General features: G+C 41.7%; 1 protein-coding gene across 10 annotated transcripts in view; it reads right to left on the minus strand.

The window, feature by feature from the left end:
- LOC144509397 (protein 4.1-like) overlaps nt 1–26,429 on the minus strand; it is a 233,803-nt gene that overhangs the window by 185,806 nt on the left and 21,568 nt on the right. Inside the window, exon 2 of one of the 10 annotated variants that reach the window (XM_078238195.1) lies at nt 17,553–17,639. The exons of the other annotated variants lie outside the window; for them this stretch is intronic. The gene's annotated coding sequence lies outside the window, so the exon portion shown is untranslated. The remainder of the gene's footprint in view (nt 1–17,552; nt 17,640–26,429) is intronic. 10 annotated transcript variants of the gene reach the window in all.

The following is a 26,429-nucleotide window of genomic DNA, read 5'->3' on the forward strand; positions in this document are numbered from 1 at the left end:
GCAGCTGAAAATGATTGGGCCTAGGAAACTTTCTTGAGAAACTCCTGCAGCAATATCCTGGTACGGTGATGATCAACCTCCAACAATCACAATCCAACAATCCTTTGTACGACTAGGTACAACTCCTACCCAGCAGAGTTACCCTGATTTCCAATGACCTCAGATTTGCTGAGGCTTCTTGATGCCACACACAATCAATAGCGATCTGCCCTCTGGGACAGTATTTCCAGTGTTAAATTTAGTTTCTATGACACAGATTTGGATGAAAAAATTGACTAAGGTTCAGAATCAATGAGAGTGTCCTGGCACAACTACAGAGACTAGAGGCGGAATGTTAAGCCCTTGCTCATCCGGAAACCGTAAAATCCTGCCCGAGGTCCGATTCCTGTGGCGGGTGGGCCAGTAAAATTCTGGCCTAGATTTCAGTTCCAGATTTTATTATTAAATTGAATTTCTGGCCCAGAATTTCCATCTCTGAGGATAGTCTGGAAGACCCCCCCGACCCTCCAAGGTCCCCAAAGACTCAACTGGAATTGTCCAGAAGTTTAAACTTCAATGAGCAATATCCTGCACTGGGAATAATCCAAAACTTTGCTTTAAATCCAAAGGAAAGGCTAGAAGTACTAAATACATTTCTAATGGGTATTACTAATATCTCTGAACCCGTATTGGGGACTACGCTCCCACCCTCCAACCACCCAACTACCCCCTCTCCCAAACTGGCCACCCAACCAGCAAACCATCCTCCTTCTTGACTGATTCTATCACCTCAACTATGATTATCACTCCTTGTATGTTCTGGCAATAATAAATTAAATTTCAATTCCACCAGCTGCAGTGGTGGAATATAAACCCATGTCCCCAGCGAATTAGCATGGACCTAATGGATCTGGGGCAGGACATTCCTTCTTACCAGTCTAGTGATATCATCACTCTACCACTGATTGCACAGATTACAGTAAGAAGTTTAACAACACCAGGTTAAAGTCCAACAGGTTTATTTGGTAGCAAAAGCCACACAAGCTTTCGGAGCTGCAAGCCCCTTCTTCAGGTGAGTGGGAATGCTGTTCACAAACAGAGCATATAAAGACACAACCTCAATTTACATGAATAATGGTTGGAATGCACAGATTACAAGCAGGTACCAAAGCAGGGGGAGATGGAGAGTGAGCAACAAGCATTTATATAAGCACTTTAATGTTGTAAGTGTTCTGAGGATCGTCACTGAAGCATTATAAAGCAAGATTTTACAATGAGCCACACAGGAGGAATCAAGGCAGATGACTTAAAAGAGAAAACATGTACCCTGTTTTTAGTGGAGGGCAGTCGGCAATGAAGTGAAATAGGAATAAGAGAAATTGGATCCAACATGTTAACTGCTTCTCTCTCTACACAGATTCTGCCTAACCTGATGAGTTCTTTTTCCAGCATTTTCTGTTTTTATTTCAAAATGTGTGTCCAGTGGATGGGTGGATACAATTCTATCATAACCAATGGACAGGGCAAAACATGGATGATATGGTAAAGTGTACAGGCATACATGGAGTTGTTATATTTAGTTTCAATTTACCAGGGATAGGTTTGAAAATCTATAAGGAGAGTTAAGACACAGGCTGGGATTTCCAGCCTTTTTATGGAGATTTGGCTCAGCTAAAAGTCCATTGATTTTCAGTGGGACCTGATAATTCCTGAGGTGGGTGGGGCTTGAAAATCCCACCCGTAAACCATGCACGGTACTGGATCAATATGTGAACCAATTGGTTAAAAACACACACAAGCACACTTGACATCCAGCAAGAGACAGTAAATATTTGAGTGACCAATATTATAGTGTCCAAAATACAGTGGAGTTGAAGGTCAGGGTTATGATAGCAAAGAAAATGTATACAACAGAAACATTCTACTTTAGATAGGAAGATTGAGAGGTAATGAGCTCAGGAAATTGCATCAGATAGCACACTGTCAAAGGGAAAAAAGACAGGCAACAAAATGAATCATGTCTAGTAATACAATTTGCAAAGTACAGAACTAGGAATGAAGTAGTTATTGGGGGAAAAAGATCCATGGAAGTAATGCAGGATAAACAAGCAAAGAACTATGTTATGTAACATAAAAAATCATGAGTAGCATTGTAGCCAAGAAGATTATAAAGACAAGACAAAGGAGATGGAGAAACTGCCAAGGGTGAGATGGGTGGCAAAGATGTTAACTGGATGGTGCAGTGCATTATACACTAAATCTTTCACTTGAAAACCTCAGCCTCACTGACAAAATAAATATCTCGTGAAAAAGGCTATAAAGGTTCCATACAAGCTAAGTTAGCAGAGTCCCAACATGGTTCATAAAGAGATTGAACTTGCAGCACAAAACTGTTCTTAAATTACTGAGGCCAGAGGTCGGTTGGTGTGAAAAATGGAACATGTCACGCTGGTGCAGTCATGGGTGTTCTCTTAGAGGGAGCAGTTCTCCACGTTTGGCCGTCTACTTGAGACTCCTTTTTAAAGGTTGCCTATTCTGCCAGTATGTAAGTTTCTTGGAGTTGAGAATTGATCTCTAGGCACTGTAAAAAGCAGTCCAACAGAAAATATTCTCTTAATTAGATGAGTTTGCTTTTTACCTGGCTCTGTTACAGTAGTGCAGCAGTACCAATGGCCAGAATATGACTCTAGCCACTCTTCTCATACAGCAGAAAGCTTTTGGTAGTGCAAGACTTTGTGGGTATCTGGCATGAACGTTGCGGTCTTTGGTATGAGAAAGTGTGAATTGTTATCTATTGGTTTGCTCTCTGGCTGCAATCTTAGATGCACAAGAATATAAAAGTGGCCACTTACGTAAGCAGTGACAATGTATAAATTTATAGAAGCAGGGAACTTCACATCCTCCTTCAATTCCATACAGGGCTCCAAGTAATTGTTTTTTTCTCAAAAGGTACCATTTCCAGGCTGATAAAACGGTGTGTAATTACAGTTGATTTCATGAATTCCTATATTACCACTATCTGTCACGTTTTAGTTTGTCTGTAACTAGGATTTTCAATTGAAGTTGAAAGGCATTGATGGGGGAATAACATGATCAGCAGTTGAAACCTCTGACTGAAGTTCAGGGAGAACAACCTCATTGTACAATGACAAAATCTAAATGGTCCAAGTCTCAAACCATTAGTTGCACATCATTCAGGCTGTTTACTTTGCTAATGCTACCTTTTTCCACTCCGCACCCACCACCCCACCCCCCCACCGTCTTCATTGGAACTCGCCATCATCACCCTTTATACCAAACAATTATCTTCTCAACAGTTACTGATTGTACTGGTGCTCAAAACTTCTCACCTGACAACTGCTAACACCACATCATAAGCAAAGAATCATAGAATCCCTATAATGCAGAAAGAGGCCATCCCACCGATTGAATCTGCACTGACTCACTGAAAGAACATCCCAACCTGGCCCTCCCCTCTGATCTATCCCTGTAACACCACACATGTATCATAATCCACCTAACCTGCCCATCTTTCTACACAAAGAGTTAATTTAGCATGGCCAATCCACCTAACCTTCACATCTTTGGACTGTGGGAGGAAATCAGAGCACCCAAAGGAAACCCACACAAACATGGGGAGAATGTGCAAACTTCACAGAGTCACCCAAGGCTGGAATTGAACCCAGGTTACTGGCACTGTGAGGCAGCAGTGCTAACCACTGTGCCATGCTACAAGAATCCAAGCTTTGCAATAAAGTTCTCAAATTGTGCGAAAGTGTTACATGTTCAGATGTCACATATTCAACCGTCCAAAAATATGTCTAACAAGAGTTGGTAACCCTAGTTTGATGCAGAAACTGGGTGCTTAAAATAGGAGATATGTTTCCTAGAAAATTAGAACAACAAAGCAGGAAATATTAAAAGAAAGGTGAAATATTTTTATAAATGTTTTTAAAAGCAAATAGGTTAAAATAAGTTAGTAAAGCCACTGAAAATTGTACAACACATTTGGGATCCAAGTGGCCACAGGGCAGCAAATATATTAAGAAAATCTTTTCTGTGCTCACAAACAAGTTTGTGGATATTTGAATTTCTAGGGTGTGGAGGAAGTACAAAAATAAATAGAAACTTTAGATAATGTAGTCACTTATGGGCTGAGGAAGCAAAAAGGCACAAGTCAATTGGCCAAATTTGCATACAAAGGATACTTTAGAAGTCCTTATCAAAACCTACATCTTTGGCATTCTTTTTATGAGGGTTAATTAGAAATGCTAGTGCCAGATGATGAGAAAGTAGCTGATTTAATACCAATATTTAAAAAGGGGCATAGAAACTGGCATCTATTGAGCCTTACATTATTATCCCATGAAAGAATAAGTTAGCACTGCTGCCTCACAGCGCCAGGGTCCCGGGTTTGATTTCCGGCTTGGGTCACTGTCTGTTCTCCCAGTGTCTGCGTGGGTTTCCTCCAGTTGCTCCGGTTTCCTCCCATAGTCCGAAAGGCGTGCTGGTAGGTGCATCGGCCATGCTAAATTCTCCCTCAGTGTACCTGACCAGGCACCGGAGTGTGGCGACTAGGGGATTTTCACAGTAACTTCATTGCGGTGTTAACGTAATCCTACTTGTGACACCAATATTTTTAAAAAATGATGTAGATAGGTGTGGAATGATGAGGTGGTAATCAGCACCTATATGCCAGAATAGAAAATGCTTCCACAGCTTTGACAAAGGATCATCTGGACTCGAAACGTCAGCTCTTTTCTCCCCTTACAGATGCTGCCAGACCTGCTTAGATTTTCCAACATTTTCTCTTTTGGTTTCAGATTCCAGCATCCACAGTAATTTGCTTTTATCCTATTTATAGATGTGCAGGTCTTGCTTCACTATTTTCCCCTGAAGTCATAGCTTTGTAGCACCAGGCACTTTACTGCTACATCAGCATTTGGACTTAGGTCATCATTTACTAGTCAATTATTGTGCTACCATTATCCAGGTGGAAATCAGTTTATTCAACACTGACAGAGAATCTAAACTGAAAGACACCTGGGGCAGAAGTTTCCTTCTAGGGGTGGGTAATTGATGGTGGGACCATTTCTGGGTCCCAAACCTGCCGAAGAGAGAAATCCTGCCGCGGTTTCACTGTGGCAGCCCTTAATTGGCTTGAAGATGAGTTCAATAGTGACTTAGCAAACATAAGCGTCGGTACAGAGGCAAATACAAGCCTGATTTAGGCAGACCACGGCAACCTTTGCTGTGTCTATCATTTCACTGCTTTACCTTCTGTGTGAAAGATGTCTCAGGAGAGGCAGCAATCTGGAACCTGGAGCAGGGCAGCCCCTTGATTCACAGATACAGGGCTGGGAATTACCTCTTCCGGGATGTGAGGAAGAGTAGGAGGCTGCCCATCAAAGCCAGGGATGGAAATAGCTGACAAGTAGTGGGTACAGTATAGTGTAAGAGGTTCAATTACATGATTTGCTCTAGTATGGAAAGTGTAACACTGAGCCTTCAGGATAGTCTTCTGGATCTTGAGCCAACAGCTGACATGAAGAGGGAGGGAATACAGGTTTATGGTGCAAGTAAGGGCAGAGGTTTTTTTTTAGTTTAGTTGGGGCATCATGATCGGCATGGGCTTGGAGGGCCAAAGGGTCTGTTCCTGTGCTGTATGTTTCTTGATTCTTTGTTCAGACACACCAGCTGAGGAAAATGAGGGCACATGCTGCTCCTGAGGATGTGAGGAATATGTACCCAAGGCACTTTCTTACTTCTTAGAATGTACAGCTGAGGAACCTCTGTATTGTCCATCTATCTCCTCCTTTTTCATGTCCTGTACCTCCTCTTCATCCAATGAGCTGTGACCACCCAGTGCTTCACTGTCTTCAAGTTCCACAACTCTGTGAAGGATCAGGTTATGGCTAGTGCAGCATTACAATGAGTGATACCCTTGCAGGAGTATAATGCAGGGCGCTACCCAACTAGTCCAGGCACTAGAACCGTATCTTCAGAAGTCCAATGACCTGGTCAATGGCTGTGCTAATGAATAGATAGCTTTGGTTGTAGCAAATCTCTGCATATTTCTCGGGTTCCCTTAGAGGAGTGAGTAACCATCTCTTCAAGGGATATCTCTTGTTTCCTGGAATCCATCCATGAAGTTTGGGTAGGAGCATGAAGAACTGACAGAAGATGAAGGCATCATAGCTGCTGCCAGAAAAATGAACACAAATGCAGAAAACTCTTGTTATGGTCTCTAGACCGGTTGAGCATTGAGGGAGTGGAGGCCCTTCCTGTTGCTGAAGCTCACTTGCCGGTCACTGGGTGCCTTGATGGCCACATGGGTGTAGTTGATGATGCCCTGTGCTTAGGGAATTCAGCGACAGAGGTGAAACCCACTGCCCTCCGTGCTTGCAAACAGGATGGGAGTAAAGTGCATAGTTTATCTAGCTCCACTGCTCTGCAGGTTTACTTCATTTACCTAAATGGCCAATTATTTACCATCACTACCATTAGACCCCGGATAAAAGAAACTTCAACCAATCTTCTTTCAATAAACTCTAAATAATTGATTTATTATAAAATAAAACTTTTTATTAAACCAAGCTGCAAGAACTGGTTAACACACTCTGAAAGTATGACTATCTATCCCTTTTTAAAAATACCCCAGCATGCACACACGAAAACAGATAGGGGGCAGGATTTTCCAACCGTGCTCACCCCAAGACCAGAAAATCCCGCCCACGATCAACAGACCTATGCATGATCTGTGTTCCACTATGATTTCCATGGTGGGCGGGACGGGAAAATTCCACCCAGGGTCTTTGCAGAGACATGCTCCACAAATTAAGGATGAAGTTTGCAGGGTTTCAGCACTGTTGATGTGGAACTCCCTCATGTGAAGGTTTGGAGGTTCTCACCAATGGAGCTTTGGAGTGGAGGAAAATACACAGCTGGATCAATTCTTTTAACTTCAGCTTTCCAAATGCAGACAAGTTATACTCATGAGGGTTCTTTAAGTTCAGGTTGATAACCACACATGGAATTCCAGGTAAAGCAGAGAGAGAGAGAGTTAAAGCCTTCCTTCTTGGCTTATTTCCCACAATTGAGTGGAGAACAACAGGTTCAAAACTTAAAGCTCCCCTGTCAGGCGATTTCCAGTAAATCATTAGCCTTTGCTTTAAAACAATTTTTTACATCAAATAAAATAATTATACATCAAACAAACAACTCTTCACTCCCAACTCTTTCCACATCCCCCTAACCTGTATCCTATACCATGGTGATCATAGCTGAGATCATGTGATTTCCTAGAAAAGGCATGTTTGTTGATGGTCCAAGCTAAACTTCTAACCTTTTAAATGTACAAATATTAGCGTCCTTACATATTTTAAAAGAAAAATACAATTTGTGAAGTTTTGGCATTCCCAACAAATGTACTAACCAGCTGTTACAAATAGACATCAGTGACATGCAATGGCATGTAGTAATGGTCCATAGCTGATCCTTAGAAGGAGCCAGAAGTGAAGAAGTTCAAAGTCTAAGTGACTTTGTGGCCACTGGCAGGATGGCACGCTGGCATAGTGGTTAGTACTGCTGCCTCACAGCGCCAGAGACCCAGGTTCAATTGCGGCCTTGGGTCACTGTCTGTGTGGAGTTTGCACTTTCTCCCCGTTTGCACTTTCCTCCCACAGTCCAAAGATGTGCAGGTTAGGTTGATTGGCCATGCTAAATTGACCCTAGTGTCAGAGGGATTAGCAGGGTAAATGTGCCTGGTTACGGCAATACAGCCTGGGTGGGATTGTGGTCGGTACAGACTCAATGGGCCGAAAGGCCTCCTCCTGTACCGTAGAGATTCTATGGCTAGCAGTGCTACGAGGTCTTTAGTAACCAGGGCACATACCTCTGTGACCATTGCTTGGAGCGTCACAGTCTCCTGCACCACTGGTTTTCAGTCATCTTAAGGTAGCTCGGTCTTTACTGGTACTATGAAGGTATGGCCTCCATAAATTAAAGGATGAAGTTTGCAGGGTTCCAGCACTGTTGATGTGGAGCTCTTCCTGCTCTCTGTCCCTCTTCTCTTCCCTCCTGATTCCCGAGGCACTGACAGTTGTGCAAAAAGAGCTACTCTTCTTTATCACTGGGCCCAAATTCTGAGAGTCATGCCCCAATTGCCAGCTGCTGCCTTCCTTGTGCTCACCAATTGTGTTTGGCCGACTTATCTCCTCTTCTTATGGAGCCACAAAGCTAGAAGGATGATGACCTGCTACACTGCTTGAGCACCGACTAACCACTTTCCCCACAACCTGTGCTGACCTCAAGGCACCAGTGTGCCAGTGAGTTCCCCTCTGCACTATTCACCCTTTCATGGAGCCCACCTGAGGTGACCATGGCTCCCACTTCCATTTACCTGGTTTGTCCCAGAAAGTGCCTGTAACCCGTGCACCCCAGTTAATGTGTCCCCCAGTTAACATAACTCTTAACAAGATCTCAATGAGTTCTTTAACAATCTGAATTGCCATGGTTAATAGATTGGATGGGATCATAGGATTGCACCCCCCCCACCACCCTCCATTCACCCGGTTTGTCCCAGAAAGCGCATGCAATCTGTGCACCTGAGTTAACATGCCCTTCAACAAGATCTCATTGAGCTTGTTCTAGTGAAAATCGCAACTTCAGAAATCCAGAACACCAACCGTTGCCAGTATTTTCATTCCCCGCCCGCCTCCTTTGACCTGAAAATTCAGCCTCTAGTTCATTTGGCTAGATGCCACATCAGTCAATACCAGTACACACTGGGCCTGTGAGTTAGCGTTCATTAATTGATACAGGCAATGAGTGTCGGAAGTTTAACTTCTAAACACTCCACCCAAAGTCATTATGTTTAACTGAATCCTCAGTGCAGGTTTGAAAAGATAAATAACTTGCACATTTGAGGAAGAGGAAATGTTGAGTAAATTTAAAGTAAAATTAAAAGTATTCCTCTTCAATGCCCAAAGGTTTGGCAATGTAACATTTAACTACATTACTAAAATTTATTTCATTCTATTCTTTTCCTTAATCCTAATTTCTTTTCAATTCTCACTGCAAACAGCAAAGGCGATACAGAATAGCATCCAGAGGCTCTATTAAATGCAAGTTCTATACTTCTACTTGAAAAAGACAGAGGAACCAAAACATTTTTTCTAAAACTAATTAAGTGGGTTTACATCCAACTTTACAAATAACTGCAGGCTTTTCAGAGCCCACTCAATAAAGTTTAACAAAGACCATCTTAAACTTTTGAAAATTCACAACATGGTTCCTGAAGCCATATCAACTACTCAGATGGAAACAAAAACAGGCTGTTACTCTAGTGAAAGCAGATTCTCTTTACAAAAATGGGAAAAGTTTTTAAAGCATTTAATACGTCACATAATTGAATACTTTTTATTTGCAAGCCTCCAAAGTGAGTAGCAGCAGGCTGTGTAAGCTTGGAGAGCACCAATTCTGTCCTCAGCCAACATTCACACTTTCAATTAGGAGTAGTTATCAAACAGATATCAAAAAGCATGAACCCTAAACAACTTTCCAGAAGAACAATGTAGGCAGTCCTCAGACTTGCAACACTCTGTGGTTTTCAGGAATCAATTGCAAGTTGAAACATTGTAAGTGGGAACCGATTTATCCCAGAGGAACAAAGGTATAAATGGGGGATTGGTTTCTGAACTAGAGCTCAAAATCACTCATGGGGCACCCGCTGGCGCGGTGCCATAAAGTTGAAACTGATGTTATAAAGTTGAAATGGGTGACAATTTATAAACATAATGTGTCATTCGTCGTCACTCGAACGACATAAAATAGAGGACTGCTTGTAGGATGTTTCATTACATTGAGAGTGTGAAATAACTGCAATGTTGTTGTTGCTACTTTTTGGTGGCTAATTCTAGTGCCCTGTTAACCAGTGTAGTACATAAACTAGTAAAGCGAATTCACAGAATTGGCACTGGGATCTCCTAGTCTCCAAGGCCTTGATGATTACTGGGTGAGCTTGTAAAAGTTTATTTATTAGTGTCGCAGGTAGGCTTACATTAACACTGCAATGAAGTTCACTGTGAAAGCGGGGTTTGGGGAGGGGAGGTTGGGAAACCCAGGAATATGAGTTTCCCTGAATAATGTGGAATCGTAACTCCAGGGAATGTGATTTCTAGCCCCTGCCCTATCCACCCACCCTTCCAGGTTGTCCATCTAAAAACCAGTCTGATTGATCAGCTTGTCTGTTGGACAGAGATGACTGCATGGGTAGGTTTAGTGATGGAGGTGGATAGCTATATCATGGTTGTGGAGGAGGTTTGTGCTATTTGAGAGATCAGATTGCTTAGTGTTAGTTTATTGTACACAGAGGGAACATTTCTGCTCCTCCGAGTCCACAAGCCATGCTTCAGGGGCATTTTCATTGTGATTTCAGTCCTTCTCTCCTCCTCCTGCTGCCAGGATTCCTGATAAGAAGTCTCACAACACCAGGTTAAAGTCCAACAGGTTTACCTGGTAGCATAAACCACTAGCTTTCGGAGCACTGCCCCTTCATCAGGTGAGTGGGAATTCTGATGATCAGAACTCCCACTCACCTGACGAAGGAGCAGTGCTCCGAAAGCTTGTGGCTTGTGCTACCAAATAAACCTGTTGGACTTTAACCTGGTGCTGTGAGACTTCTTACTGTGCTTACCCCAGTCCAATGCCGGCATCTCCACATCAAGGATTCCTGATGCCAGTGAAACCAGAACAGCAGCCTTTGAAGATACAAACTTTACTAAAATGAAAGTACATAGCCTCCTTAAAAAGATTTCAACAACCAACCCACCTCCCAAGAGCAGATTGCTCACCTGTCCCTCATCCCGCCCACTTCCAGGTTTAATGGAGGCAAGTTTATTTTTGTAATTTTTACTACCAGCATGACTCAAACCCATCCATTTTCGGGGTTAAAATGACTAATGTTTCAGTTAAATGGTGCCTTTATTGTCTTTAAACATTCAATGTTAAAGCTTTGAATATGTGCAACATATCAATAGTCTGGGGTTTTTTTTGCATAAATATGAAGATGACTTTTATCCCTGAGAGGCTCACTTTACTGGGCCTTAGCTTACAATTGCTCCTATGCTAAATGAAGAATAAGGTACTTAACATCAAGTGCACTTCATCACAACTAAAATGATACCCTTGTTGAAAAACTTGATTATAAGGTTGGGCTTTAAGAACAATTTGCAAAGCAGCATACCTTTTCAGGAATCTGAATTACTTCCAAATGCACAGCATGGAAGATGTTTCTCCTGCGTTATAGGAAATTATTCAAAATTTTTGCCCCTTTTTTTGAGAAAGCAATCTACAGTTCTCTACAACTAGACTGTCATCAGTTGTTAATTTGTAAAAGAAAACTTCCTGTAAGTCATGTTTGTTTATTTTTAAAAAACTGATGAGATAAAATAACTGCTAGATAACCGAAAATAAGCCAATTTATAATTCTACCTACCACCCAATATTTATAACAATTCACAATCTATTGCTTATAACACAAAGAAGAATGTCAATACAGTTCTGCTACATGCACACAAATTATACAGCACACATTAGATGGACAAGTTTTTTTTTAGAAAGCTCAAAACTTGTTTGCAAATCACACTAATGGGACAGTGGTAAATTACTGTTAAAGTGTTAGCCTTTGATGCTTTGCGAGGTGGAAGCTCCACGCAAGAAATGATGCAAGTGCTGTAATATTCAGTTTGCAGAGTGTCCTTTCAAGTTGGTTCAATGGGATAGTAAATTAGGCCAACATTCTACATGTAACCATTGTAACAGTCAATTGTATGTGGTGGGCAAATTTTTAAATTAAAACAAATCAGTGCCTGCTCCTCCAAAATCTGTAATTTATACTTATGTTGAACTTGTTTTATATATACAAAATTAGCTCCCAATGTAGCCAAAATTTGCTGCATTTTAAATCATTACAGAACTCCTGATGTAGGTTTTGCTTGTTTAAATGAGCTCCTTTATCACTGGGTGGAGTGTTTGCTAAATCTAGTACCATCTGGTTACTGCAACAACCAGGGCAAGATTTGACACAAAATTAAAAGTAAAATACTGCGGATGTTGGAAATCTGAAATAAAAACAGAAAATGCTGGACAAACTCAGCAGGTATGGCAGCATCTTTGGAGAGAATGTGCCCTTCTGACTATGAGGTAAAGTAGCCATAATGTGGAAATGCTGGTGTTGGACTGGGGTGGGCACAGTAAGATGAAGAAGGTACGGTGCTCCGAAAGCTTGTGATTCCAAACAAACCTGTTGGACTTTAACCTGGAGTTGTGAAACTTCTTACTATGAGGGAAAGTAAACTTTAATCCGCCTATTTTGCCTACGATATGACCCACCTTCCAGGCAATATATCTGATGGTTGCTTTTAAATGGCACATTACCAATGTACAAACTTGAGCCTACACTATAAATGAATGCAGATTTTGGACAATTTCTACTTAAGTAAAAAAATTAATTTCTTTCAAGTAAAGCTAAATAATTCCAACGCAAAAACCAACTGATTTTACAGTTTTACATATTCAGGATAATCAGTTCTTAAAATTTATTTGAAAAGTAATATTCATTTTAAGTTAACCTTGCAATGGCCAGACATCAACTTATTTTGCTTATTCTCATTCACCTCTATTGCTCTGAGTCTCAGCTGTGTTCAGACGCAGGGAGAACATGCAAGGGCACAATTAAACCCTGATCCCAGGAGCTGTAAGACAGCACTGCTAACCACTGTGCGAGCATGCCGCCTCTTTAATTGTCTTTGATTACTTCTCCATACCCATCTACTATTTCGTATTAAGTCTCATCTATGCTGAAATAAAATCATGATTGTTACCATAGTTTAATATTATCAATAAGGACTTCGGACTCATCAACTTCGAACAGGGACTCCAAATTTTCTCTTATAGTGGCGCGCCTAACCCAGCGCTGATTGAGTGTTATTGGAATTTGTCCCCTTCATCATCAGGTTAGATTACCTGAAGGTGCTGGGGATATGGTTCAGAGTGGCTGGGGTGTGTGCCAAACACTGAAAGGAATGTGTTGCCAAGGTAAAGCAGAAACTGGTCATCAGATGTATGATACTCTTGGGGTTGCTGTACATGGCCTGGGTCTGGCCCATACCCTGATCCTGTGCTGTAGCAGTCACCCGAACCATCTTCAAGTTCATCTGGAGATCCAAGATGGATTGTGTCCATCGGGACTCCATGCACAAATCTCTGGATAAAGGAGGAAAAGATGTACTGAATGCCGTCCTCATCCTAACGACCACCTTTGTGTGCAGCTGCATTAACCAAGTGTCACTACATGCTGAGGTTCTACCTGTCCTCAGTCTTGCAAAGGGTGGGTCTGGTCACATTGGCATGGAACACTTCAAGTAGTTGGACTGTGCCATATCACTGTCCCTCATGGAAAAATTTGTTCAGAAAATCACCTCTGACCACAAAGTGATCAAGCAATGGTCTGTATGTAATGTCCTCAAGGCTCTGAGGGGAAAGGAGATGGTGGATCCTGTTGGATGTTTCCCTGAGCAGACTGTCAGTGTCATTTGGCAGAATGTCTCAGCACCAGGCTTTCAAACAAGCACCAACACCTAGCTTGTCTGGTGGTGAGAAGGGCACTCCCCATCAGATCCATTATGCACAGCCGAGGTATCTGCGCCACCGCATACTGCCCTCAAAGTGGGGGCGGGAGGGGTTGAGGGATGCATTCAAGCTTGGGGCAGCAAACACAAAAAAGCCAGCGGGGGAGGAGAGAGAGAACAAAAAAAAATTGAAAAACAAAAGAAAATAAATAAGGCGCAATGGGGAAAGGCCACTGTGTAAGTCCTTTCCGAGGGGCTGGTAACCGGGTAAAACCTTTCAGACTTTGTCCTTAATCCTATCTCTGTGCAAATGTATTGAAGCACTCAGAGTGGAACATGATCGATGTATATGGTTTGAAGAGAATTGTACTCCCTGTAATGAAAATATTCAAATATATGCAATGTTCTCATTACTGAACTGAAGCACCCCAGAGTGCATCGTGATCTCTGGAGAAAATGTGAATGTCGTTGCATTTCCTGTTATAATAATTTGAAACGTTTTGTATTGTGTCTTTAGTTTTTATGTGAATAAAGTATATTTTTTCAAAAATAGCTATTAATATTAAAAGGCTATAGATAAAAGGGCCGCTAGATAGTAACTGGCCCACTTCAGAACCTTTTAAGTAAGCAGGTCTGAATCTGCTGGAATATCTAATTGAACTTCCATTGTGTCAAATTATTGTGTTGATGTGGGCTCCTCTAGATCCAAATTATATTCCCAGCAGATTGCTGCTCAGCATATTTAATCCTTTCTGAGTTTAATTTAAGAGTAACAATTTAATACAAATAACACTAAAATCCTGCTGTGAAAAATTTTAAAATCTCTGGTTGAATGCAAGGAAGAGCAAATGGAGTTGGCGTGAAAAAAGCAGCAACAAGAGGTTGGAGAGCTACAACTAGCCATTCCTTCCACCTGTCCCTCAAAATACTATAGTGACTGCATCATGAATGTCCACAAAGTGAATGCACCATGACTGCTGTTTGTAAACTGTGCACTCACCTACAGTATTCTGTTCTTCTGTGCTGACACCACCTCTGCATTGATGAAATAAGAGCCTTTCTTAGTCATATAATAAGTTGTTTTATGGCAACTCGTGGCTACATGATTGCTACCAATGCCATCTGCTAGAGCTTTATTTCAACTTACTCTTTTGTGGAATGTGGGTTGTAATTGGAGGGCCAACTACAGCAATGATTACAGCAATAATGGCAATACTGGCTGTGACAGCAACTGTGACAATGATAGTTAAACATGCTAGGAACTTTGGTCAAGTTATAATTAAACACATATGCTGGTTAGAAGGCTGCAGTGAGACGTGACCTGACACTTCCTGTGTTGACCAAATAAGGATAGTTGTTTGGGCTATGCTTTTTTGATTCGATTTATTATTGTCACATGTATTAACATAGTGAAAAGTACTGTTTCTTGCACGCTATAAGACAAGGCATACCTTTCATAGAGAAGAAAACGAGAGAGTGCAGAATGTAGTATTACAGTCATAGCTAGGATGTAGAGAAAGATCAACTTAATGCAAGATAGGTCCATTCAAAAGTCTGACAGCAGCAGGGAAAAAGCTGTTCGAGTCAGTTGGTACGTGACGTCAGACTTTTGTATCTCTTTCCCGACAGAAGAAGGTGGAAGAGAGAATGTCCGGGGTGCGTAGGATCCTTAATTATGCTGACTGCTTTGTCTACACTTCCCGTTGCCTCCGCAGAGTCAATGGATAGGAGGCTGGTTTGTGTGATGGATTGAGCTACATTCACGACCTTTTGTAGTTCCTTGTGGCCTTGGGCAGAGCAGGAGGCATACCAAGCTGTGATACAACCAGAAAGAATGCTTTCTATGGCGCATCTGTAAAAGTTGGTGAGAGTGGTAACTGACATGCCAAATTTCCTTAGTCTTCTGAGAAAGTAGAGGCATTGATGGGCTTTCTTAACTATAGTATCAGCATGGTGAGACCAGGACAGGTTGTTGGTGATCTGGACACCTAAAAACTTGAAGCTCTCGACTCTTTCTACTTTGTTCCCATTGATGTAGACAGGGGCAGGTTCTCGTTTACGCTTCCTGAAGTCGATGACTATCTCCTTCACTTTGTTGACATTGAGGGAGAGATTATTGTTGCTGCACCAGTTCACCAGATTCTCTATCTCATTCCTGTACTCTGTATCGTCATTGTTTGAGATCCAACACACTACGGTGGTGTCGTCAGCAAACTTGAAAATTGCATTGGAGGGGAATTTGCCCACACAGATATAGGTGAATAAGGAGTATAGTAGGGGGCTGAGAACACAGCCTTGTGGGGCACTGGTGTTGAGAATGATCATGGAGGAGGTGTTGTTGCCTATCCTTACTGATTGTGGTCTATGAGTTCAGAAGTTCAGGATCCAGTCGCAGAGGGAGGTGCCGAGGCCCAGGCCACGGAGTTTGGAGATGAGCTTCGTGAGAATAATGGTGTTGAAGGCTGAGCTGTAGTCAATAAATGGGGGTCTGACATGAGTGTCCTTGTTATCTAGGTGTTCCAGGGTTGAGTGCAAGGCCAGAGAGATGGCGTCTGCTGTGGACCAGTTGCGGCGATAAGCAAACTATAGTGAATCCAGGTAGTCCGGGAGGCTGGAATTGATTCGTGCCATGACTAGCCTTTTGAAGTACTTCATAATGACGGATGTCAGAGTCACCAGCCGATAGTCATTAAGACATGCTGCTTGGTTTTTCTTAGATACCGGGAAGATGGTCATCCTCTTGAAGCAGATAGGGACCTCAGATTGTTATAAAAAGAGAGGTTGAAAATGTCTATGAATACTCCCGCCAGCTGATCCACAGAGGATCTGAGTGCTCATCTGGGTACCCCATCTGGGCCAGTCGCTTTCTGTGGGTTGACCTTCGAGAAAGCTGCTCTGACATCTGCAATGGTGACCCCAGATATAGGTTCATCCAGGACTTCCAGGGTGGAGGGCATGCTCTCGGTGACCTCTTGCTCAAAACGGGCATAGAATGCAGTGAGCTCATCAGAGAGGGGTGCGTTGGCACCGGCGATTTTACATGCCTTCATCTTGTAGCCTGTTATGCCTTGCAGACTTTGCCATTGTCGGCAGGGGTCAGTGTGGCTAGCCTGGGACTCTAGCTTGGTCTGGTGCTGTCTTTTGACATCTTTGATGGATCTCCTTAGATTGTATCTGGCTTTCTTGTATAGGTCAGTGTCACCTGATTTGAACACCTCAGACCTGGACTTCAGCAAGCAGTGGATATCCCTGTTCATCCATGGTTTCTGGTTGGGAAACACACAGATTTGCTTCTTTGGCAGACAATCTTCTACACACTTACTAATGAAGTCAGTCATTGTAGTGGCGTACTCATTCAGACTGGTCGCAGAGTTTTTAAATACTGACCAGTCCACTGACTCCAAGCAGCCCCGTAGGAGATCATCCGATTCCTCAGATCAACATTGCACAACTTTCTTTGATGGATTCTCCCGCTTCAGTTTTGCTTGTAAGCCGGGAGCAGGAGCACAGCCTTGTGGTCTAATTTACCAAAGTGTGAGCGGGCGATAGAGCAGTAGGCATGTTTGATATTTGTATGGCAGTGGTCGAGGATGTTTGGGCCTCTGGTGGAACAGGAGACATGTTGATGATAACTTGGTAATAGGCTCTTGAGTTTGGCCTGATTGAAGTCCCCAGCCATAATGAACAAGGCCTCGGGATGTTTCGTCTCAAGGCTATTCGTAGTGGTGTATATTTCGTCCAGCGCGATCTTCACGTCTGCATGGGGTGGGATGTAACTGCCATCAGGATAACGAAGGTGAACTCCCGCAGAAGGTAGTAGAGGCGGCATTTTAGCGTCAAGTATTCTAGGTCTGGGGAGCAGAAAGTTGCCAGTGTTGCTACGTCTAGGCACCACGAGGTGTTGATTAGGAAGCAGACCCCACCTCCCCTAGCCTTGCCTACCTGAAGCTGCTGTGTGGTCCATTTGATGAGTTGAGAAGTCCTCTGGTTGTCGGGCACTGTCCAGTGAAGCAGGAATGAGCCACATCTCTATGAAATAGAGTACACAGCAGTCCCTCAGTTCTCTTTGGAAAGTGAGTCTGATATGCTAGACATGTCAGAGCCATTGGTACCACATATAGTGAGGCGACATAATTTACATGCAACCTTGTTATAAATACTTGGGAGTTGTTTACCAGCAACTCCATTGGCCTTGATCAAACATTGTGATTGTTTTCTGATGGTATCATTAGCTGAGTGCCATAGAACTTTCTGGAAAATTAGGACAGTTTAGGGATAAAAGGTGTGTTTCAGCCTTTGTCTTCAGTGATAACTCGAGACCATCATCGCAAGTGTGCCCTAAAGGAACATCTTCAGAGAAGACAGAAGAACCACGAGGACAAATCTACATCATGAACAGACTTGTCCATTTCATTCTAAACCAGATAGTATTCATTTCCATGAAAGAGTTAAAGTGAAAGAGTTAAAGTGTTGCAACTGTTGTAAGTTTGAGTTTTGGTACCTAAAATGTTGAATAAACGAAGGTTCGTTTAAGTGAATTTGAGTTGACTCCTGTCCTTTGGTTTATTATACTAAACTAAGTACCTGGAAAAAAGTTTTAAGTTTACAGTTGGATAACACGGCTGGCTAAGCCAGCATTTATTGTCCATCCCTAATTGTCCTTGAGAAGGTGGTGGCGAGTCACCTTCTTGAACCGCTACAGGCCATATGCTGTAGGTACATCCACAATGCTGTTAGGGAGGGAGTTCCAGGATTTTGATCCAGTGACAGTGCAGGAACAGTGATATACTTCCAAATCAGGATGTTGTGCAGCTTGGAGGGGATAGTGATGTTCCCATGCTTCTGCTACCCATGTCCTTTGAAGTTGCTGTTGAAGGAGTCTTGATGAACTTCAGCAGTACAAGTTGTAGCTGATACATACTGCTTTTTCCTGGATGATGTATAGCTTAAGTGTTGCTCCTCTCTGGCCACAGGGGAGCTCACACAGTAAGAAGTTTAACAACACCAGGTTAAAGTCCAACAGGTTTATTTGGTAGCAAAAGCCACACAGGGGAGCTCCCAGAGGATTGGAGGACAACTAATATGGTTCCACTTTTCAGGAAGGATCGTAGAGATAAACCAGGGAATTATAGGCCAGTGAGTCTCACATCAGTGGTAGGGAAACTATTGGAGAAATTCTGAAGGAGAGAATTAATCTCCACTTGGAGAGGCAAGGTTTGAACAGGAGTAGTCAGCATGTCTTCGTCAAAGCTCTTACCTAACAAATTTGAATGAATTTTTCAAGGGGATGATTGGATGTGTAGATGAGGTAAGTGCAATTGATGTAATTTGTATGGATTTCAACAAAGCCTTTGACAAGTTCCCACATGGAAGATTGATAAATAAGGTAAAAGACATGGGATCCAGGGTAACTTGGCAAGTTGGATCCAAAACTGACAGTGTTCGGAGGGTGGTGGTCGAAGGCTGTTTGTGTGACTGGAGGCCAGTCTCCAGTGGCATACCACAGGTGCTAGGTCCCTTATTGTTTGTGATTATATATAAGCAACACAGATGAAAATATGGGGGGGAATGATAAGTAAGTTTGCAGATGACATGAATATTGGCAGGTAATATTGGTAATAGTGAGGAAGAACATCTTATGTTGCAAGACGACATAGATGGGTTGGTCAGATGGGAGATCAGTGGCAGTTAGAATTTAACCCTGCAAAGTGCAAGGTGATGCATTTTGGAAGGAATAACAAGACAAGGGAGTACTCAATGAATGGCAGGACACTAGGAAGCTCAGAGGGATCTTGGGGTGCTTGTCCACAGATCCCTGAAGGTGGCAGGACAGGTTAATAGGGTTATTAAGAAGGTATTTGGGACACTTGCCTTTATCATTTGTAGCATTGATTATAATAGCAGGGAAGTTATGTTGGAGCTGTACAAAACTTTGGCTCGGCCACACCTGGAATAGAATGTACAGTTCTGGTGCCTCACTATAGGAAAGTTGTGATTACACTGTAGAGAATGAAGAAGTGATTCACCAGGATGTTGCCTGGGATGGAGCATTTGAGCTTTGACGAGAGGTTGGATAGGCTGAGGTTGTTCTCTTTAGAACAAAGAAGGCTGAGGGGGAACTGATTGAGGTGTATACGGTTATGAGGAGTATGGACAGGGTGGATAGGAAGCAGCTGTTCCCCTTAGTTGAAGGATCAATAATGATGGGGCATAATTTTAAGTTGAGGGGATTTGAGGGAAAAAAAACTTCACCCAGAGGGTGATGGGAGTATGGAATGCACTGCCTGGGAGAGTAGTAGAGGTGGGAAACCATATAAAGTATGTGGATGAGCACTTGAAATAGTATTCAACTGACCCGCTCAGAAGCTTTTATCAAAACAAACTTTATTTAAGAATACAATAAGAATATAACAAAAAAGAGTATAACTTTTACCAATTAAAATAATTAAACATGACATAGAACATAGAACATAGAACATAGAACATTACAGCACAGAACAGGCCCTTCGGCCCACGATGTTGTGCCGACCTTCATCTGAAACCAAGATCAAGCTATCCCACTCCCTACCATCCTGGTGTGCTCCATGTGCCTATCCAATAACCGCTTAAATGTTCCTAAAGTGTCTGACTCCACTATCACTGCAGGCAGTCCATTCCACACCCCAACCACTCTCTGCGTGAAGAACCTACCTCTGATATCCTTCCTATATCTCCCACCATGAACCCTATAGTTATGCCCCCTTGTAATAGCTCCATCCACCCGAGGAAATAGTCTTTGAACGTTCACTCGATCTATCCCCTTCATCATTTTATAAACCTCTATTAAGTCTCCCCTCAATCTCCTCCGCTCCAGAGAGAACAGCCCCAGCTCCCTCAACCTTTCCTCATAAGACCGACACTCCAAACCAGGCAGCATCCTGGTAAATCTCCTCTGCACTCTTTCCAGCGCTTCCACATCCTTCTTATAGTGAGGTGACCAGAACTGCACGCAATATTCCAAATGCGGTCTCACCAAGGTCCTGTACAGTTGCAGCATAACCCCACGGCTCTTAAACTCCAGACAGAAGTATAATTCTTAGCTATCTCTATTGTTCCAATTTAAAGCAATAACCTCATAGATATTTCAGAATTAATGAGCACAAAAAACAAGTATGCTCAAGTGTTGCTAGATTTCCAGCCTTTTAACACGTTTTGGACATAGATCCAGACAGCAGTTTCCAAACAGCAACTCTCAGAGAAAGATCCACTCTCATATAGCCGAATATCAGAGAAAGAGAGTCAGAGGTAAGTTCTTCACTCAGAGAGTAGTAAGGGCATGGAATGCCCTGCCTGCAGCAGTAGTGGACTCGCCAACATTAAAGGCATTTAAATGGTCATTGGATAAACATATGGATGATATTGGAATAGTGTAGGTTAGATGGGCTTTAGATTGGCTTCACTGGTCGGCGCAACATCGAGGGCCGAAGGGCCTGTACTAGAACCATAGAACCATAGAAAATTACAGCTCAGAAACAGGCCTTTTGGCCCTTCTTGTCTGTGCCGAACCATTTTTTGCCTAGTCCCACTGACCTGCACTTGGACCATATCCCTCCACACCCCTCTCATCCATGAACCCGTCCAAGTTTTTCTTAAATGTTAAAAGCATTTACCACTTTATCTGGCAGCTCATTCCACACTCCCACCACTCTCTGCGTGAAGAAGCCCCCCCTAATATTCTCTTTAAACTTTTCTCCTTTCACCCTTAACCCATGCCCTCTGGTTTTTTTCTCCCCTAGCCTCAGCGGAAAAAGCCTGCTTGCATTCACTCTATCTATACCCATCAAAATCTTATACACCTCTATCAAATCTCCCCTCAATCTTCTACGCTCCAGGGAATAAAGTCCCAACCTATTCAATCTCTCTCCGTAACTCAGCTTCGCAAGTCCCGGCAACATCCTTGTGAACCTAAACTAACTGCGCTGTAATGTTCTATGTTCTATCTCCTAGCAGACTCAAGTCTTCAACTTCAGAGAGGGGAAAAGAAAGACAGTGCTCTCTCAACACCAAGCAGCATCTCAACAGAAACTAAGCTTGGATTCTCTGTGTAAGTGAAGCTCCATCCAGTTATATGACCGTACCTGTCAATCAATCTAATTAAGTTCTACTCTGCAAAACCCCAGGGGAACAGCATTAGTTTAGATTAAAACAAACATTCTAGCAATTAGAACAATTAAGCTGTTGCAGTAAAAATACAGGATGCTGACTATAGACCCAGCGGCACCGATAAAATGGAAGGAACTGTTAAAACATCCAGAAATACGACTAAAATACATTTCTTAAAGGCACAGTATTGTCACACTAATTAGTTACAATTAGTTAGTCGGTGGCTGAATGGCCTATTTCTGCACTGTAAGGATTCCATGAATTTATCAATCAATAGTGAGCCAGAAAAATCACAATGAAATTGGAAATCATTAAGTTCCAAAATAGTGGAGAAATGGACTTTAGTCCAGGAGAGAGAAGCCTTGGCTAGGTCTGTCATTGCAGCAAAATAATACTGAAATAGAGACTGCCTAAGCCTGAAGTTCTGGAATTCCTTCCCTCTCTACCTTTTCTCCTCCTTTAAGGTACTCCTGAAAACCTACCTCTTAGACAAAGTTTTAGGTCGCCTGTCTTTTACATCAAAGGCACTATATAAATATGTCGATGTTAGTTTTATGCAAAAAAAGTGTTCCAGATAAGAATAATACTGTAATTGCTGGAAATTTGAAAAAAAGGGTAGAAAATGCAGGTTACACACAACTGGCCGAATTTAGTTGGCATGGCAGGGGCCTGGACATCTGGCTCGAAAGCTGAGGCTAACCCCACCTCAGCCCTTTGTGAGGCCCATGGCTGCATTATTCAGCCACCAGCGATTGATCAATTGCTGTCAGGGTTCCTGTTTCTTTAAAAGGGTGGGGAAGTTGATGAGGGGTTGGTGTTGCCATAAGGGCAGCCATTATCACCAGAGACCCTCTATGGAGGCCTATCCCACCCCAGAGGAGGACCTTAATTGGCTCAATTGGTCTCTGGGCAGGAGAGCCATCCTCCACCTTGTCCATGGCTACTGAAATGCCATTGCACGGCGAAAGTGAAGGTGATTCCACTTCCACTTTCCTTTGCTATTTTATGGACCCTTCCATATCCCAGCCTATCCTTGGAGGGCATGTAAAATTCATCCTACTAGCTTTGTAAAATCTAAAAAGAAGAAAAAATAGATTAATATCTTGGTTTGAGACTTTTCATCAGAAACCCAGCAGTTGTACTTAAAAGTACTCAACTGTCTTCTCTCTTTTCAGATGCTGACAGACCTTTTTGTGTATCATAGGTGTTTTCTGTTTTTATTCAATTGTTCTAGTTCAGCTATAAGAAGTCAGCCTCAGAATTATTTTAAATATAAGTAAATTTAATTCCGGATACAATACAAAAAACTGAAGGACTGAATTAATTCTGAATTAATGCACATGCAGTATAATGCCGCATAAAGTCCTGTAACAGAAATTCCAGTAATGTCTGCCAGTGACATTCAATCAACTGGGACTGATGTACCAAAACTCAAACATATGTCCAACTATATCTTAGGAAATGAGGTTTCCTGTACTGAATCATTTTATACCAATTCTAAGATAATATTCATCATTCAGGAAAAAGGTATAAGGGCCCTTGGTTTCGTTATGTAATGTGCAAATGAACACTTGTATCAGTGCAGTTATAACTAACTGCTTTTATTTCCTGATGCTCTGAAACATTCCTTTCAAAAATATCTAAGTAATCTGACAGAAGAGCAATTTGTACAATGAGCTTATGCTCATCATGGGGGGCATCTGAAGTACAAGCTACAGATAGCTTTCCTTGTCAAGTTCTATTGAAACTGCAAATGGCATCCAGACAGTAAATAATTAAACAACTTTAAAGATCACAATTTAAACATTGGGGTTTACATAATGGACGTTCCTCAATTTAGAAATACTGAAAAAGCAAGAAACAAAGGTCATGGAAAAAGCCCAGCTTTTAACAAACAACAAAACCCACAACTCCATCAGACACAGAAAAACAGATGCTTGCTTGACATCCTATTTTATGAATGCAAGATAATCTAGATAGAAAAGATCATCAGCTCACTCCATCCAGAGCTCTCGTATGAATACACTATACCCAAACTATCTGTTGATTTCCTGCTTTAAGAATACATCCTTTTCCCTCCATCTTATTTGAAAAATAGATCAGTATTAATATCTTCATTAAACTCAATCCAGTTCATATTAAAAAGTGCCATCTTAAATCACTTAATCACTGCTTTGGGTGTCTATTTCACACACTGCAAGATGCATTGCGGAAACTCACCAAGGCTATATTGAAAGCACTTCTCAAAACCAAATCCTAAAAGGACAAGCACAGCAGGCACTTGGGAACAGCCCCATCCCCAAGTCACAATGCATCTTGAGTTTGAAATATAATTGCTGGGTCAAAATCCTGCAACTCACTATTGAACAGCACTTTGGGAGTATCTTCACTACAAGATTGATGTGTCAAGAAGGTGGCTCAACACTATCACCACCACCACCACCACATTTTCTTTTCCAAGGAAAATTAGGGATGGGCAACAAATGTTGATCTTACCAGGGGCACCCACATCCCAGGAATTAATGCACATGATTACTTGCTGCCTTGTGGAGGAAAACCTTTAATCTAGTTTGATGTTTGTGAGTTTTGTAATATACGAATTGTATTTTACCCAACAGCACCCCAATAGACATTCCTTGATCAGGAATAGAGAAAAAACATACCTACACTTACTCAATGTATTTAAATGGAAAATGACATTAAAGCCGAACATGACTAATGATACAGAACACCGCTGGCAAAGCAATGGGCCCATAATTTATTGAACTTGATCTGCTTATGTTAATGCAACAATTATAAGATCTACGTAAACATTCAAGTTGAAAACTGTCTAATAAGGTAGCATGGAGCATAAAGCTACCTTACAAAGATATTAAATAAAATCAGTAACCAGTATAAAATTATAGTAATTATATAGCATCAAGCACCCTCTAATACTGCGTAATGCGCAGAAGTTATCTGATTGCTGCTCTAATCCTGTCTAAGGTTTCATGAGCCACAATCCACTTAGAGATTTAGAAGCACAATGCTCACAGAATTACACTGTCTTATGAAAATAGCGTGTTGCTGGGAGGCAAACCTTAAAGGTGACTTTTCATAATGGCCGAGCAAGCCACTCAGTTCAAGGGCAATTAGAGATGGGCAATAAATGCTGGCCCAGCCAGCGACGCCCGCATCCCATGAATAATAAAAAAAACTCTATGTGCAAAACAATGTATTTCCTGGGATTGTAAAGAAACCTTCTCAATTCTGTTTTCCTTTAAAATCATCTCCTCACGGTATTAATAAATAAAATCAGATAATAGAGGAAATACCCAGCAGATCAGGGTGCATCTGTGGAGAGAGAGAATTAATGGTTCAGTTGATGACCCTTCATCTGTTTTCATGAAAAGTTATTGACCTCAAACATTAACCTTTTCGCTTCACAGATGTTGCCTGATCCACTAAGTATTTCCAACATTTTCTGTACTTTTTTCAGATTTCCAGCATCTGCAGTATTTTGCCTTTGTTCACATTGCATTATTTGGTGGAAAATTCTAAAACACCACAACTTAGTTACAATTTTGGCTTTATGATTTTGATTTGCTGTAGCTTTCTCCATCAAACTGCAAAGAAAAATCAAATGCGAAATGAACAAGATAAGAATACAGAGCTTTTGAAAATAAATGTTACTAATCTTTAAAATAAAATACAGAAATGTGCAAGTATCTTTTTAACCTAAAAATATATATCTGGTTTTCAAAAAGAGTGCTAGTGAAAACATGTCTCAGTACATTGTGTTTGGACCTAATGTTATGCATTTTCAGTTGGGGTAAATTTAATACAAAGAATTAAGCTTGGTTCTGGAGTCCTGATCTGAAAGTAGTTTTGTTAAAATATTATTTAGAAATTTGAATAAAATTAAATGGTCTCCTTGGTATAATTTTATGTGAGCATAGCCAAAAACAGATATAGATTCATATATACCACAGGAAGCACCTAGATACACCTGTACTAAATTTAATGCAGCAAATTTAACATGTATTTATTAACACAAGAACCTTAACACCAAATTTCTCTTGCACCAATGGCACAAATTTAACATCTTGCAGAGATGGTATAAAATTGAATGCTTTACAAGAATGGCTCCCAAGGTACAGACTATAATGTACTTTAAAAAGGAACTGATTTGAAAAGGAAAAAAAAAGATACAAAAGGAAGAGCAGGAAAAAGAGATTAAAGTAGATAGCACTTGTGCTGCAATTGGAGTCATAATTGTGAAAACCCTTAAGAATCTTCCTTAACCTTATCTGCCTTAGTGAGAAGGCTACAATTCCTGGCAGAAATCTAGTGATTGTCTTCTTTCTTCCAATTTATCTCTTCATTCGCCTGATGAAGACTCAGATTTTGGATAGATCCCAATTTGGTTAAAATTTAGATTTCAAGGATGACAGTAAAAGATTTTTTAGTAGGTTTCCATGGTCCTGCATTTGGGGGCTGGGAAGGGGGGTGGGGGGGGGGGGGGGGGGGAGTGAAAGGATGGGGGTTGGGGTGGAGGAGGATTCACAGAGGCAAGATTCATTTCCCTCATTCTATCCTACACACCCTGTTGTAAATGCATGTTTGTTTACACCATCAGGTTCAGCAGTCTCTACAAATTTCACCATCAATAGTTATTTGGCTGGATCCTAGACAGAA

The sequence above is a fragment of the Mustelus asterias genome, chromosome 21, assembly GCF_964213995.1.
Source record: "Mustelus asterias chromosome 21, sMusAst1.hap1.1, whole genome shotgun sequence".
NCBI classification, from domain to species: Eukaryota; Metazoa; Chordata; class Chondrichthyes; order Carcharhiniformes; family Triakidae; genus Mustelus; species Mustelus asterias.